An 18,288-nucleotide genomic window follows, 5' to 3' on the forward strand; every position below is an offset into this window, starting at 1 on the left:
TAATACTGTATGTTATCACTACTATGACTAATATAGGGGACTAAGTAGAATGTATGGAAAAGAGTGTAACCTGAGCATGACATAAATGGTATGGAATAAGGGGTGGATAGATGTCCTGGTTTCAGTTAGAACAGAATTAATTTTCTTCCTAGTAGCTGGTGGAATGCTGTGTTTTGGCTTAGGATGAGAAGAGTGCTGATAACACCCCGATGTTTTAATTGTTGCAGAGCAGTGCTTATACCAAGCCAAGGACATCTCAGCCTTTCGCTCTGTTCTGCCAACAGGCAGGCTGGGGGTGCAGTAAGAGCTGGGAGGGGACAGACCCAGGACAGGTGACCCAAATTAGCCAAAGGGGTATTCCATACCATCTGACGTCATGCTAAACAATATATAGGGGTGGCTAGCCGGGGGGAGGGGGCCGGACTGCTCGGGGTTAGGCTGGGCATCGGTCAGCGGGTGGAGAGCAATTGCATTGTGCATCACTTGTTTGTACATATTATTATTATTTTCCTATTATCACCATTGTATCATTATTATTATTATTGTTATTATTATTTTGTTATTATTATTTTCCTGTCGTATTAAACTGTCTTTATCTCAACTCACGGGCTTCACTTTCCATTTCTCTCCCCCATCCCAGAGAGGGAGGGGGAAGGGTGAGCGAACGGCTGCGTGGTGTTTAGCTGCCGGCCGGGTTAAACCATGACAGTCTTTTTGGCGCCCAACGTGGGGCTCGAAAGGTTGAGATAACGGCAGATCTGACCAGAGTGTGTTAAACTAAAATTGGTGTAAGTATTAGACCTGCTTAATAGTCACTTGTCATAATGCTGATTGCTTTAATCTCAACTCTGCTGCGCCTGTTTTCCAAATTGAGTATTATAGTACATTATTTTCCGTATTTGCTCTCTGTCATGTTGTTTATCCTCTCCGGGCCCTGGTTTCAGATCATTACGGTACTGAGTGTTGTAGCAATGGCATATGAGACAATGAGATATCTGGTCATGACTCTAACTTGGTATTTGTACTCAGTAACATCGTCGACTCTGTATTTTGGAAACTGTATCTTGGAAACTATTAGCAATTATACCTATTGTTTTTTTCCATTAGGGAGTCAATCTGTGGAGGGGAAAGGGGAAGATATTTTTTCTTACTTGATTACTCTCCCTTTCTCCTTCACCACCCCTGTATCCTCCTGGATCACTCTGCCTTCCTCCTTCACCACCCTCTTACCCTCCGAGCTTGCTACAATAGCTCTCCAAGATATTGAATATCCTTGGGATACTCAGACCAGCATAGTCTTGTTGTTCTGCCTCCTGAATGCACTTCAGGTTCTGCTTAAAGTTAAACAACTACTTAGGAAGCTCATCCGGAGATCTGCCCGGAGGCAGTATAGTTGTGGGTGGCAGGGAATATGGGAGGATATGGGCAGGCATCTAGAGCAGTTGGCACCTCCAGTGTTTTGGAAATTCACCCCTGAACAACTGCAAAATCCTCAAAAACTGGCAGAATGCTTGAGAAAAAGGTGTCACGATTCTGGCAGTTCCAAAGTAACACAAATCATTGTAACATGCTGGGGCCTGGCTCATGCCTATCGAGCTGCCATGGATACTGCTATCAAGTTAGTGACAGACCCTGCGGCCACTCCAAGCCCTGTGACAGATCCAACGGCCACTGTGACCCCTACGGTGGACTCTGCAGCCGCTCCAGTCCCAGCTCCTGCAGCCGCTCCAGTCCCAGCTCCTGCAGCCGCTTCAGTTCCAGCTCCTGCAGCCGCTCCAGTTCCAGCTCCTGCAGTTGCTCCAGTTCCAGCTCCTGCAGTTGCTTCAGTCCCAGCTCCTGCAGCCGCTCCAGTCCCAGCTCCTGCAGCCGCTCCAGCTCCTGTGGCTGTGTCAGAGAAACGAGCTGTAGCAGTGCAAGTTGACCCTGCAGAGGGTATTCCAACCTCTGTGGCAGACCCTGTAACAAGGTCAGAGAAACGAGCTGTAGCAGTGCAAGCTGCCCCTGTAGAGAAGGTGAAAAAATGGTTTAGAGATTCAGGTCGTTTAGAACGCAGAGAGTCTTCTGCCAAATCTAGGTATAGAGACGACGGAGACGACGACGACGCTGGGCCATCAAGGATTCAGGAGGAGGAAGATGAGGATGCTGAAAAATCAACAGTAACTACCCGAAGCCTAAACGAGCGTGAGTTACGAGATGTGCGAAAAGATTTTGGTCACTGTATAGGTGAGCAGCTTGTCACCTGGCTGCTCCGATGCTGGGACACTGGAGCCAATTGTGTGGAATTAGACGGCAGGGAAGCCAAGCGACTGGGATCCCTTGCTAGAGACACAGGCATTGACAAAGCAATTGCAGGTGGAGCACAATCTCACAGCCTCTGGAGGCGTCTCCTCTCAGCTGTGAGGGAAAGGTAATCCCTTCAAGGAAGAACTTTTATGTCTACCAGGCAAGTGGACCACTATGGAGAAGGGAATCCAGTACCTGAGGGAATTAGCCATACGGGAAGTGATTTATGAGGATCCAGACCTCAGACAAACGTCCAAAGATCCAGATGAAGTCAGGTGTACACGACCCATGTGGCGGAAGTTTGTACGGAGTGCACCATCATCATACGCCAGCTCATTGGCAATAATGGCCTGGAAAGAGGATGAGGAACCCACAGTGGATGAAGTGGCTAAACAACTCCGGCAGTACGAAGAAAGTCTCTCCTCTTCCTTACAGGCCTGCGTCTCAGCTGTGGAGAAACTTTCTGAAGAGTTCCACCAACTTGAAGAGAATCTATCGTCCTCCCCACCTGAACCAACCAGTGTCCACCGACCAAAAGAGAACACTTGGGAGAAACTTTCTGAAAAGGTTCACCAACTTGAAGAGAGATTATTCTCCTCCGTACCTGTACAAAGCAGTGTCTCAGCTATCAGGGGAAGGCGTTCATCCACACAAGGAAGACAATATGGTGGGTACTCACCCCGTGCCACCCTGTGGTTTTACTTACGAGACCATGGAGAGGACATGAGAAAATGGGATGGAAAATCTACCGCGACCCTAGAGGCACGGGTACGTGAGTTGCAAAAGAAAACAATCAAGAAAAAGGGATTCTCTGAAAAGTTTGCTGCTCCAACTTCCAGCAGACAGTCCTTCAAACACAGAAACGAAGAAGATTCTGACCAGGATTAGGGGGGCCCTGCCTCCAGCCAGGGGGAGGAAAGGGACAATCGAGTTTATTGGACTGTGTGGATTCGATGGCCTGGCACGTCACACGCACAGAAGTATAAGGCTTTAGTAGACACCGGTGCACAATGTACTATAATGCCATCGAACTATAAAGGACCAGAGCCCATTTGTATTTGTGGAGTGACAGGGGGATCTCAGCAGTTGACTGTATTGGAGGCTGAAGTGAGTCTGACTGGGAATGAGTGGGAAAAGCACCGCATTGTGACTGGCCCGGATGCTCCATGTATCCTTGGCATAGACTATCTTAGAAGAGGATATTGCAAGGACCCAAAAGGGTTCCGGTGGGCTTTTGGTATAGCTGCCTTAGAGACAGAGGGCATTAAACAATTATCTACTTTGCCTGGTCTCTCAGAGGACCCCTCTGTTGTGGGGTTGCTGAGGGTCGAAGAACAGCAAGTGCCAATTGCTACCACAACTGTGCACCGGCGGCAATATCGCACTAACCGAGACTCCCTGATTCCCATCCATAAGCTAATTCGTCAATTGGAGAGCCAAGGAGTGATCAGCAAGACTCATTCACCTTTCAATAGTCCCATATGGCCAGTGCGAAAGTCTAATGGTGAGTGGAGACTAACAGTGGACTATCGTGGCCTGAACGAAGTGACGCCACCACTGAGTGCTGCAGTGCCGGACATGCTGGAACTTCAGTACGAACTTGAATCGAAGGCAGCCAAGTGGTACGCCACAATTGATATTGCTAATGCATTTTTCTGCATCCCTCTAGCAGCAGAGTGCAGGCCACAATTTGCCTTCACTTGGAGGGGAGTCCAATATACTTGGAATCGGCTGCCCCAGGGGTGGAAACACAGCCCTACCATTTGCCATGGGCTGATCCAGTCTGCGCTAGAGCAGGGGGAAGCTCCTGAACACCTGCAGTACATTGATGACATTATTGTGTGGGGTGACACAGCAGAGGAAGTTTTCGAGAAAGGGAAGAAAATAGTCCAAATCCTTCTGAAAGCCGGTTTTGCCATAAAACAAAATAAAGTCAAAGGACCTGCACGAGAAATCCAGTTTTTAGGAATAAAATGGCAAGATGGACGTCGTCAAATCCCAATGGATGTGATCAACAAAATAACAGCTATGTCTCCACCAACTAACAAAAAAGAAACACAGACTTTCCTAGGTGTTGTGGGGTTTTGGAGAATGCACATCGCAAATTACAGTCTGATTGTAAACCCGCTCTACCAAGTAACCCGTAAGAAGAATGAGTTTGAATGGGGCCCTGAACAACAACAAGCCTTTGAACAAACCAAGCAGGAAATAGTCCATGCAGTAGCCCTTGGGCCAGTTCGAACAGGACCAGATGTAAAGAATGTGCTCTACACTGCAGCCGGGGAGAACGGCCCCACCTGGAGCCTCTGGCAGAAAGAACCTGGGGAAACTCGAGGTCGGCCCCTGGGGTTTTGGAGTCGGGGATACAGAGGGTCTGAGGCCCGCTATACTCCAACTGAAAAGGAGATATTGGCAGCATATGAAGGAGTTCGATCTGCTTCGGAGGTGGTCGGTACTGAAGCGCAGCTCCTCCTAGCACCCCGATTGCCGGTACTAGGCTGGATGTTCAAGGGAAGGGTCTCTTCTACGCATCATGCAACTGATGCTACATGGAGCAAGTGGGTTGCACTGATTACTCAGCGGGCTCGAATAGGAAACCCCAGTCGCCCAGGAATATTGGAAGTGATTATGGACTGGCCAGAAGGCAAATACTTCGGGATATCATCAGAGGAGGAGGTGGGTCGTGCTGAAGAAGCCCCACTGTACAACCAGTTACCAGAGAATGAAAAGAAATATGCCCTGTTCACTGATGGGTCCTGTCGTATTGTGGGGAAGCATCGGAGATGGAAGGCTGCTGTATGGAGTCCTACGCGATGAGTTGCAGAAGCTGCTGAGGGAGAAGGTGAATCGAGTCAGTTTGCAGAAGTGAAAGCTATTCAGCTGGCTTTAGACATTGCTGAACGAGAAAAATGGCCAGTTCTCTATCTCTACACCGATTCATGGATGGTAGCTAATGCCCTGTGGGGATGGTTACAGCAATGGAAGCAAAACAACTGGCAGCGTAGGGGCAAACCCATCTGGGCTGCTGCTTTGTGGCAAGACATTGCTGCTCGGGTAGAGAACCTGGCTGTGAAAGTACGTCACGTAGATGCTCATGTGCCCAAGAATCGGGCTACTGAAGAACATCAAAACAACCAGCAGGTGGATCAGGCTGCTAAGATTGAAGTAGCTCAGGTGGACCTGGATTGGCAGCATAAAGATGAATTATTTATAGCCCGATGGGCCCATGACACCTCAGGCCATCAAGGTAGAGATGCAACATACAGATGGGCTCGTGATCGAGGGGTGGACCTGACCATGGACGCTATAGCACAGGTTATTCATGACTGTGAAACGTGCTGCAATCAAGCAAGCCAAACGGTCAAAGCCTCTTTGGTATGGAGGATGATGGCTGAAATATAAATATGGAGAGGCCTGGCAGATTGATTACATCACACTCCCTCAAACTCGCAATGGCAAGCGCCACGTACTTACAATGGTGGAAGCAACCACCGGATGGCTGGAAACATATCCTGTGCCTCATGCCACCACCTGGAACACTATCTTGGGCCTTGAAAAGCAAGTCCTATGGCGACATGGTACCCCAGAAAGAATAGAGTCAGACAATGGAACTCATTTCCGAAACAACCTTATAGACACTTGGGCCAAAGAACATGGTATTGAGTGGGTGTATCACATCCCCTATCATGCACCAGCCTCCGGGAAAGTTGAACGATACAATGGACTGTTAAAGACTACATTGAAAGCGATGGGCGCTGGGACATTCAAAAATTGGGATACGCATTTGGCAAAGGCCACCTGGTTAGTCAATACTAGGGGATCTGCCAACCGAGCTGGACCTGCCCAATCAAACCTGTTACGTACTGTAGATGGGGATAAAGTTCCTGTAGTGCATGTAAGAAATATGCTGGGTAAAACAGTCTGGGCTACTCCTGCCTCAGGAAAAGGCAAACCTATTCGTGGAATTGTTTTCGCTCAGGGACCTGGATACACTTGGAGGGTGATGCAAAAGAACAGAGAGGTCCGGTGTGTACCTCAAGGAGATTTAATACTGGGTGAGAATAGCCCATGAACTGAATTGTACCATGTTAATTACCATATAATACTGTATGTTATCACTACTATGACTAATGTAGGGGACTAAGTAGAATGTATGGAAAAGAGTGTAACCTGAGCATGACATAAATGGTATGGAATAAGGGGTGGATAGATGTCCTGGTTTCAGTTAGAACAGAATTAATTTTCTTCCTAGTAGCTGGTGGAATGCTGTGTTTTGGCTTAGGATGAGAAGAGTGCTGATAACACCCCGATGTTTTAATTGTTGCAGAGCAGTGCTTATACCAAGCCAAGGACATCTCAGCCTTTCGCTCTGTTCTGCCAACAGGCAGGCTGGGGGTGCAGTAAGAGCTGGGAGGGGACAGACCCAGGACAGGTGACCCAAACTAGCCAAAGGGGTATTCCATACCATCTGACGTCATGCTAAACAATATATAGGGGTGGCTAGCCGGGGGGAGGGGGCCGGACTGCTCGGGGTTAGGCTGGGCATCGGTCAGCGGGTGGAGAGCAATTGCATTGTGCATCACTTGTTTGTACATATTATTATTATTTTCCTATTATCACCATTGTATCATTATTATTATTATTGTTATTATTATTTTGTTATTATTATTTTCCTGTCGTATTAAACTGTCTTTATCTCAACTCACGGGCTTCACTTTCCATTTCTCTTTCCAGTCCCAGAGAGGGAGGGGGAAGGGTGAGCGAACGGCTGCGTGGTGTTTAGCTGCCGGCCGGGTTAAACCATGACAGTCTTTTTGGCGCCCAACGTGGGGCTCGAAAGGTTGAGATAACGGCAGATCTGACCAGAGTGTGTTAAACTAAAATTGGTGTAAGTATTAGACCTGCTTAATAGTCACTTGTCATAATGCTGATTGCTTTAATCTCAACTCTGCTGCGCCTGTTTTCCAAATTGAGTATTATAGTACATTATTTTCCGTATTTGCTCTCTGTCATGTTGTTTATCCTCTCCGGGCCCTGGTTTCAGATCATTACGGTACTGAGTGTTGTAGCAATGGCTTATGAGACGATGAGATATCTGGTCATGACTCTAACTTGGTATTTGTACTCAGTAACATCGTCGACTCTGTATTTTGGAAACTGTATCTTGGAAACTATTAGCAATTATACCTATTGTTTTTTTCCATTAGGGAGTCAATCTGTGGAGGGGAAAGGGGAAGATATTTTTTCTTACTTGATTACTCTCCCTTTCTCCTTCACCACCCCTGTATCCTCCTGGATCACTCTGCCTTCCTCCTTCACCACCCTCTTACCCTCCGAGCTTGCTACAATAGCTCTCCAAGATATTGAATATCCTTGGGATACTCAGACCAGCATAGTCTTGTTGTTCTGCCTCCTGAATGCACTTCAGGTTCTGCTTAAAGTTAAACAACTACTTAGGAAGCTCATCCGGAGATCTGCCCGGAGGCAGTATAGTTGTGGGTGGCAGGGAATATGGGAGGATATGGGCAGGCATCTAGAGCAGTTGGCACCCCCAGTGTTTTGGAAATTCACCCCTGAACAACTGCAAAATCCTCAAAAACTGGCAGAATGCTTGAGAAAAAGGTGTCACGATTCTGGCAGTTCCAAAGTAACACAAATCATTGTAACATGCTGGGGCCTGGCTCATGCCTATCGAGCTGCCATGGATACTGCTATCAAGTTAGTGACAGACCCTGCGGCCACTCCAAGCCCTGTGACAGATCCAACGGCCACTGTGACCCCTACGGTGGACTCTGCAGCCGCTCCAGTCCCAGCTCCTGCAGCCGCTCCAGTCCCAGCTCCTGCAGCCGCTTCAGTTCCAGCTCCTGCAGCCGCTCCAGTTCCAGCTCCTGCAGTTGCTCCAGTTCCAGCTCCTGCAGTTGCTTCAGTCCCAGCTCCTGCAGCCGCTCCAGTCCCAGCTCCTGCAGCCGCTCCAGCTCCTGTGGCTGTGTCAGAGAAACGAGCTGTAGCAGTGCAAGTTGACCCTGCAGAGGGTATTCCAACCTCTGTGGCAGACCCTGTAACAAGGTCAGAGAAACGAGCTGTAGCAGTGCAAGCTGCCCCTGTAGAGAAGGTGAAAAAATGGTATAGAGATTCAGGTCGTTTAGAACGCAGAGAGTCTTCTGCCAAATCTAGGTATAGAGACGACGGAGACGACGACGACGCTGGGCCATCAAGGATTCAGGAGGAGGAAGATGAGGATGCTGAAAAATCAACAGTAACTACCCGAAGCCTAAACGAGCGTGAGTTACGAGATGTGCGAAAAGATTTTGGTCACTGTATAGGTGAGCAGCTTGTCACCTGGCTGCTCCGATGCTGGGACACTGGAGCCAATTGTGTGGAATTAGACGGCAGGGAAGCCAAGCGACTGGGATCCCTTGCTAGAGACGCAGGCATTGACAAAGCAATTGCAGATGGAGCACAATCTCACAGCCTCTGGAGGCGTCTCCTCTCAGCTGTGAGGGAAAGGTAATCCCTTCAAGGAAGAACTTTTATGTCTACCAGGCAAGTGGACCACTATGGAGAAGGGAATCCAGTACCTGAGGGAATTAGCCATACGGGAAGTGATTTATGAGGATCCAGACCTCAGACAAACATCCAAAGATCCAGATGAAGTCAGGTGTACACGACCCATGTGGCGGAAGTTTGTACGGAGTGCACCATCATCATACGCCAGCTCATTGGCAATAATGGCCTGGAAAGAGGATGAGGAACCCACAGTGGATGAAGTGGCTAAACAACTCCGGCAGTACGAAGAAAGTCTCTCCTCTTCCTTACAGGCCTGCGTCTCAGCTGTGGAGAAACTTTCTGAAGAGTTCCACCAACTTGAAGAGAATCTATCGTCCTCCCCACCTGAACCAACCAGTGTCCACCGACCAAAAGAGAACACTTGGGAGAAACTTTCTGAAAAGGTTCACCAACTTGAAGAGAGATTATTCTCCTCCGTACCTGTACAAAGCAGTGTCTCAGCTATCAGGGGAAGGCGTTCATCCACACAAGGAAGACAATATGGTGGGTACTCACCCCGTGCCACCCTGTGGTTTTACTTACGAGACCATGGAGAGGACATGAGAAAATGGGATGGAAAATCTACCGCGACCCTAGAGGCACGGGTACGTGAGTTGCAAAAGAAAACAATCAAGAAAAAGGGATTCTCTGAAAAGTTTGCTGCTCCAACTTCCAGCAGACAGTCCTTCAAACACAGAAACGAAGAAGATTCTGACCAGGATTAGGGGGGCCCTGCCTCCAGCCAGGGGGAGGAAAGGGACAATCGAGTTTATTGGACTGTGTGGATTCGATGGCCTGGCACGTCACACGCACAGAAGTATAAGGCTTTAGTAGACACCGGTGCACAATGTACTATAATGCCATCGAACTATAAAGGACCAGAGCCCATTTGTATTTGTGGAGTGACAGGGGGATCTCAGCAGTTGACTGTATTGGAGGCTGAAGTGAGTCTGACTGGGAATGAGTGGGAAAAGCACCGCATTGTGACTGGCCCGGATGCTCCATGTATCCTTGGCATAGACTATCTTAGAAGAGGATATTGCAAGGACCCAAAAGGGTTCCGGTGGGCTTAGAGACAGAGGGCATTAAACAATTATCTACTTTGCCTGGTCTCTCAGAGGACCCCTCTGTTGTGGGGTTGCTGAGGGTCGAAGAACAGCAAGTGCCAATTGCTACCACAACTGTGCACCGGCGGCAATATCGCACTAACCGAGACTCCCTGATTCCCATCCATAAGCTAATTCGTCAATTGGAGAGCCAAGGAGTGATCAGCAAGACTCATTCACCTTTCAATAGTCCCATATGGCCAGTGCGAAAGTCTAATGGCGAGTGGAGACTAACAGTGGACTATCGTGGCCTGAACGAAGTGACGCCACCACTGAGTGCTGCAGTGCCGGACATGCTGGAACTTCAGTACGAACTTGAATCGAAGGCAGCCAAGTGGTACGCCACAATTGATATTGCTAATGCATTTTTCTGCATCCCTCTAGCAGCAGAGTGCAGGCCACAATTTGCCTTCACTTGGAGGGGAGTCCAATATACTTGGAATCGGCTGCCCCAGGGGTGGAAACACAGCCCTACCATTTGCCATGGGCTGATCCAGTCTGCGCTAGAGCAGGGGGAAGCTCCTGAACACCTGCAGTACATTGATGACATTATTGTGTGGGGTGACACAGCAGAGGAAGTTTTCGAGAAAGGGAAGAAAATAGTCCAAATCCTTCTGAAAGCCGGTTTTGCCATAAAACAAAATAAAGTCAAAGGACCTGCACGAGAAATCCAGTTTTTAGGAATAAAATGGCAAGATGGACGTCGTCAAATCCCAATGGATGTGATCAACAAAATAACAGCTATGTCTCCACCAACTAACAAAAAAGAAACACAGACTTTCCTAGGTGTTGTGGGGTTTTGGAGAATGCACATCGCAAATTACAGTCTGATTGTAAACCCGCTCTACCAAGTAACCCGTAAGAAGAATGAGTTTGAATGGGGCCCTGAACAACAACAAGCCTTTGAACAAACCAAGCAGGAAATAGTCCATGCAGTAGCCCTTGGGCCAGTTCGAACAGGACCAGATGTAAAGAATGTGCTCTACACTGCAGCCGGGGAGAACGGCCCCACCTGGAGCCTCTGGCAGAAAGAACCTGGGGAAACTCGAGGTCGGCCCCTGGGGTTTTGGAGTCGGGGATACAGAGGGTCTGAGGCCCGCTATACTCCAACTGAAAAGGAGATATTGGCAGCATATGAAGGAGTTCGATCTGCTTCGGAGGTGGTCGGTACTGAAGCGCAGCTCCTCCTAGCACCCCGATTGCCGGTACTAGGCTGGATGTTCAAGGGAAGGGTCTCTTCTACGCATCATGCAACTGATGCTACATGGAGCAAGTGGGTTGCACTGATTACTCAGCGGGCTCGAATAGGAAACCCCAGTCGCCCAGGAATATTGGAAGTGATTATGGACTGGCCAGAAGGCAAATACTTCGGGATATCATCAGAGGAGGAGGTGGGTCGTGCTGAAGAAGCCCCACTGTACAACCAGTTACCAGAGAATGAAAAGAAATATGCCCTGTTCACTGATGGGTCCTGTCGTATTGTGGGGAAGCATCGGAGATGGAAGGCTGCTGTATGGAGTCCTACGCGATGAGTTGCAGAAGCTGCTGAGGGAGAAGGTGAATCGAGTCAGTTTGCAGAAGTGAAAGCTATTCAGCTGGCTTTAGACATTGCTGAACGAGAAAAATGGCCAGTTCTCTATCTCTACACCGATTCATGGATGGTAGCTAATGCCCTGTGGGGATGGTTACAGCAATGGAAGCAAAACAACTGGCAGTGTAGGGGCAAACCCATCTGGGCTGCTGCTTTGTGGCAAGACATTGCTGCTCGGGTAGAGAACCTGGCTGTGAAAGTACGTCACGTAGATGCTCATGTGCCCAAGAATCGGGCTACTGAAGAACATCAAAACAACCAGCAGGTGGATCAGGCTGCTAAGATTGAAGTAGCTCAGGTGGACCTGGATTGGCAGCATAAAGATGAATTATTTATAGCCCGATGGGCCCATGACACCTCAGGCCATCAAGGTAGAGATGCAACATACAGATGGGCTCGTGATCGAGGGGTGGACCTGACCATGGACGCTATAGCACAGGTTATTCATGACTGTGAAATGTGCTGCAATCAAGCAAGCCAAACGGTCAAAGCCTCTTTGGTATGGAGGATGATGGCTGAAATATAAATATGGAGAGGCCTGGCAGATTGATTACATCACACTCCCTCAAACTCGCAATGGCAAGCGCCACGTACTTACAATGGTGGAAGCAACCACCGGATGGCTGGAAACATATCCTGTGCCTCATGCCACCACCTGGAACACTATCTTGGGCCTTGAAAAGCAAGTCCTATGGCGACATGGTACCCCAGAAAGAATAGAGTCAGACAATGGAACTCATTTCCGAAACAACCTTATAGACACTTGGGCCAAAGAACATGGTATTGAGTGGGTGTATCACATCCCCTATCATGCACCAGCCTCCGGGAAAGTTGAACGATACAATGGACTGTTAAAGACTACATTGAAAGCAATGGGCGCTGGGACATTCAAAAATTGGGATACGCATTTGGCAAAGGCCACCTGGTTAGTCAATACTAGGGGATCTGCCAACCGAGCTGGACCTGCCCAATCAAACCTGTTACGTACTGTAGATGGGGATAAAGTTCCTGTAGTGCATGTAAGAAATATGCTGGGTAAAACAGTCTGGGCTACTCCTGCCTCAGGAAAAGGCAAACCTATTCGTGGAATTGTTTTCGCTCAGGGACCTGGATACACTTGGTGGGTGATGCAAAAGAACAGAGAGGTCCGGTGTGTACCTCAAGGAGATTTAATACTGGGTGAGAATAGCCCATGAACTGAATTGTACCATGTTAATTACCATATAATACTGTATGTTATCACTACTATGACTAATATAGGGGACTAAGTAGAATGTATGGAAAAGAGTGTAACCTGAGCATGACATAAATGGTATGGAATAAGGGGTGGATAGATGTCCTGGTTTCAGTTAGAACAGAATTAATTTTCTTCCTAGTAGCTGGTGGAATGCTGTGTTTTGGCTTAGGATGAGAAGAGTGCTGATAACACCCCGATGTTTTAATTGTTGCAGAGCAGTGCTTATACCAAGCCAAGGACATCTCAGCCTTTCGCTCTGTTCTGCCAACAGGCAGGCTGGGGGTGCAGTAAGAGCTGGGAGGGGACAGACCCAGGACAGGTGACCCAAACTAGCCAAAGGGGTATTCCATACCATCTGACGTCATGCTAAACAATATATAGGGGTGGCTAGCCGGGGGGAGGGGGCCGGACTGCTCGGGGTTAGGCTGGGCATCGGTCAGCGGGTGGAGAGCAATTGCATTGTGCATCACTTGTTTGTACATATTATTATTATTTTCCTATTATCACCATTGTATCATTATTATTATTATTGTTATTATTATTTTGTTATTATTATTTTCCTGTCGTATTAAACTGTCTTTATCTCAACTCACGGGCTTCACTTTCCATTTCTCTTTCCAGTCCCAGAGAGGGAGGGGGAAGGGTGAGCGAACGGCTGCGTGGTGTTTAGCTGCCGGCCGGGTTAAACCATGACAGTCTTTTTGGCGCCCAACGTGGGGCTCGAAAGGTTGAGATAACGGCAGATCTGACCAGAGTGTGTTAAACTAAAATTGGTGTAAGTATTAGACCTGCTTAATAGTCACTTGTCATAATGCTGATTGCTTTAATCTCAACTCTGCTGCGCCAGTTTTCCAAATTGAGTATTATAGTACATTATTTTCCGTATTTGCTCTCTGTCATGTTGTTTATCCTCTCCGGGCCCTGGTTTCAGATCATTACGGTACTGAGTGTTGTAGCAATGGCATATGAGACGATGAGATATCTGGTCATGACTCTAACTTGGTATTTGTACTCAGTAACATCGTCGACTCTGTATTTTGGAAACTGTATCTTGGAAACTATTAGCAATTATACCTATTGTTTTTTTCCATTAGGGAGTCAACCTGTGGAGGGGAAAGGGGAAGATATTTTTTCTTACTTGATTACTCTCCCTTTCTCCTTCACCACCCCTGTATCCTCCTGGATCACTCTGCCTTCCTCCTTCACCACCCTCTTACCCTCCGAGCTTGCTACAATAGCTCTCCAAGATATTGAATATCCTTGGGATACTCAGACCAGCATAGTCTTGTTGTTCTGCCTCCTGAATGCACTTCAGGTTCTGCTTAAAGTTAAACAACTACTTAGGAAGCTCATCCGGAGATCTGCCCGGAGGCAGTATAGTTGTGGGTGGCAGGGAATATGGGAGGATATGGGCAGGCATCTAGAGCAGTTGGCACCCCCAGTGTTTTGGAAATTCACCCCTGAACAACTGCAAAATCCTCAAAAACTGGCAGAATGCTTGAGAAAAAGGTGTCACGATTCTGGCAGTTCCAAAGTAACACAAATCATTGTAACATGCTGGGGCCTGGCTCATGCCTATCGAGCTGCCATGGATACTGCTATCAAGTTAGTGACAGACCCTGCGGCCACTCCAAGCCCTGTGACAGATCCAATGGCCACTGTGACCCCTACGGTGGACTCTGCAGCCGCTCCAGTCCCAGCTCCTGCAGCCGCTCCAGTTCCAGCTCCTGCAGCCGCTCCAGTTCCAGCTCCTGCAGCCGCTCCAGTTCCAGCTCCTGCAGCCGCTTCAGTTCCAGCTCCTGCAGCCGCTCCAGTTCTTACCCTTACACTTACCCTTACCTTAACCCTTACTCTAACCCTTACCCTTACCATAATCCATACACTAACACATACTTCTACCCGTACCCTTACCCTTACCCTTACCCTTAACCTAACCCTAAACCTTACCCTGTCTGCTACACTTACCCTTAGCCTAAATCTAAACCTTACACGTACCCTTACCGTAACCCTCACCCTTACCATTACCCATACCCTTATTCTTACCCTTACCCTAACCCTTAGCTTTACACTTAAGGTTACCATTAACCTTACCCTTAGCCTAACACTTATCCTGAACCTACCCTTACCCTAAACCTTACCTAAACCCTTACCCTGATCCTTACATTAACCCTAACCCTTCCCTAAACCTTACACTTACTCTTACCCTTACCCTTACCCTTAACCTTAACCTAATACTTACGCTTACGTTTCCCTCACCTTAAGCCTATAATTAACCCTAACCATTACCCTAACACTTACCCTTACCCTAAACCTAACCCTAATTCTTACTCTAACCCTTATCCTGACCCGTACACTTACCCTTACCCTTATACTTACCCTAAATCTAACGCATACGATAACCCATACCCTAACACATATTTGTACCCTTAACCGTACCGTTACCCTTACCCTTACTCTATCCGTTACGCTTATGCTTACCCTTAACATAAACCTTACCATTAACCTTACCCTTATGCTAACACCTACCCTTAACCTATCCCTTACACTTATCCTTATCCATACCCTTACCCTTACCCCAACCCTTACCCTTAACCTAACCCTAACCCTAAACCTTACCCCAACCCTTGCCCTGAACCTTACATTAACCCTAACCCTTACCCTAAACCTTACACTTACTCTTAACCTTAACCTTATCCTTAACCTTTAGCTAGTACTTAACCTTACGTTTTTCTCACCCTAACCCTAAAATTAACCCTAACAATAACACTAACACTTAGCCTTACCCTTACCATAAGCCATACAACAACACTTAAATGTACACTTACGCTTACACTTACCGTAGGAATTACTCGTTCAATTACTCCTACCCTTACCCTTACCCTTACCCTTAACCATACCATTCCCCTTACCCTAAACCTTACACTTACCCTTATCCTTACCCTAACCCTCACCCTTACCATTAACCATACCCTTACTCTTATCCTTACCCTAAACCTTACCCCAGCCCTTACCCTGACCCTTACATGAACCCTAACCCTTACCCTAAACCTTACACTTACCCTTAACCTTAAATTAATACTTACCCTTTCTTATCCGTCTCCCTAACCCTAAAATTAAGCCAATCCATTACCCTAACACTTACCCTTACCCTAACCCTAATCCTAACTCTAAACCTTAACCTGACTTGTACACTTACCTTATCATTACACTTACCCTAACACTTACCCTTACCATAGCCCATACCCTAACACATACTTCTACCCTTAACCATACCCTTACCCTTACTCTACCCGTTACCCTTATGCTTACCCTTAACATAAACCTTACCCTTAACCTTACCCTTACCATAAGCCATACAGCAACACTTACAAGTACACTTAAGCTTACATTTACCCTTGCAATTACTCCTAAAATTACCCTTACCCTTAGCCTTAGCCTTAGCCTTACCCTTACCAAAAACATTACGGTTAGCCTTAATCTAACCCTAAACCTTACCCTTATCCTAACCCTTACCCTTTTTGCTACACTTGCACTTAGCCTAAATCTAAACCTTACACTTACACTTACCCTTACCCTCAATCTTACCATTACCCATGCCCTTTCTCTTACCCTTATCCTAACCCTTATCCTTACACTTACTGTCACCTTTAACATTACCCTTACCCTAACACTTACCCTTACCCTATCACTTCCACTTATCCTTATCCATACCCTTACCCTTACCCTAAACCTTACCCTTAACCTAACCCTAACCCTAAACCTTACCCCAACCCTTACCCTGACGCTTACATTAACCCGAACACTTACCCTAAAACTTAAACTTACTCCTATCCTTAACCTTACCCTTAACCATAACCTAATACTAACCCTTACGTTTCCCTCACCCTAAGCCTAAAATTAACCCTAACCATTACCCTAACAATTACCCTAACCCTAACCCTAACCCTTAGCCTGACCCTTACCCTTACCCTTACCTTACCCTTACTCTTATCCTAACAATTACCCTTACCCTTACCCTTACCCTTTCTGCTACACTCTCCCTTAGCCTAAATCTAAACATTACACGTACCCTTACCCTTAGCCATACCCTTACCCTTACCCTTACCCTTACCCTTACCCTTACCCTTACCCTTACCCTTACCCTTACCCTTACCCTTACCCTTACCCTTACCCTTACCCTTACCCTTACCGTAACCTTACCCTTACCCTTAACCTTACCCTTACCCTTAACCTAACCCTCAACCTTACCCTTATCCTAACACTTACACTTATTGTAACCCTTACCCTTTCTGCTACACCTACCCTTAGCCTAAATCTAAACCTTACACTTACCCTTATCCTAAACCTCACCCTTACCATTACCCATACCCTTACTCTTACCCTTACCCTACCCCTTACCCTTACACTTACCGTTACCATTAACCTTACCCTTACCCTAACACTTACCCTTACCCTATCCCTTACACTTATCCTTATCCATACAACTTATCCTTAAACTAAAACTTAACCTTAACCTAACCCTAAAGCTTACCCCAACCCTTACGCTGACCCTTACATTAACCCTAACCCTTACCCTAAACCTTACACTTACTCTTAACCTTAAGCTTACCCTTAAGCTTAACCTAATACTTTCCCTTTCTTATCCGTCACCCTAACCCTAAAATTAACCCTAACCATTACCCGAACACGTACCCTTACACTAAACCTAACCCTAAACCTTACTCTATCCCTTACCCTGACCTGTACCTTACACTTACCCTTAAGCTTACCCTAAACCTTACACTTACCATATAACATACCCTAACACATACTTGTACCCTTAACCTTACCGTTACCCTTACACTTACCCTTATTCTATCCATTGCCCTTATGCTTACCCTTAACATAAACCTTACCCTTAACCTTACGCTTACCATAAGCCATACAACAACACTTCCAAGTACACTTAAGCTTACACTTACCCTAGCAATTACTCGTACAATTACCCTTGCCCTTACACTTACCCTTACCAAACCATTACCCTTACCCTTAACCTAACCCTCAACCTTACTCTTATCCTAACACTTACCCTTACCGTAACCCTTACCCTTTCTGCTACACTCTCCCTTAGCCTAAATCTAAACCTTACACGTAACCTTACCGTAACCCTCACCCTTACCATTACCCATACCCTTACCCTTACCCTTACCCTTACCCTTACCCTTACCCTTACCCTTACCCTTACCCTTACCCTTACCCTTACCCTAACACTTACACTTACCCTAACACTTACCCTATCCCTTACACGTGTCCTTATCCATACAACTTACCCTTACCCTAACCCTTATCCTTAACCTAACCCTAACCCTAAACCTTACCCCAACCCTTACACCGACCCTTACATTAACCCTAACCCTTACCCTAAAAATTACACTTACTCTTAACCTTAACCTTACCCTTAACCATAACCTAATACATACCCTTTCTTATCCGTCACCCTAACCCTAAAATTAACCCTAACCATTACCCTAACACTTACCCTTACA

Source organism: Netta rufina, assembly GCF_964035555.1.
Source record: "Netta rufina genome assembly, chromosome: 7".
Classification (NCBI taxonomy): domain Eukaryota; kingdom Metazoa; phylum Chordata; class Aves; order Anseriformes; family Anatidae; genus Netta; species Netta rufina.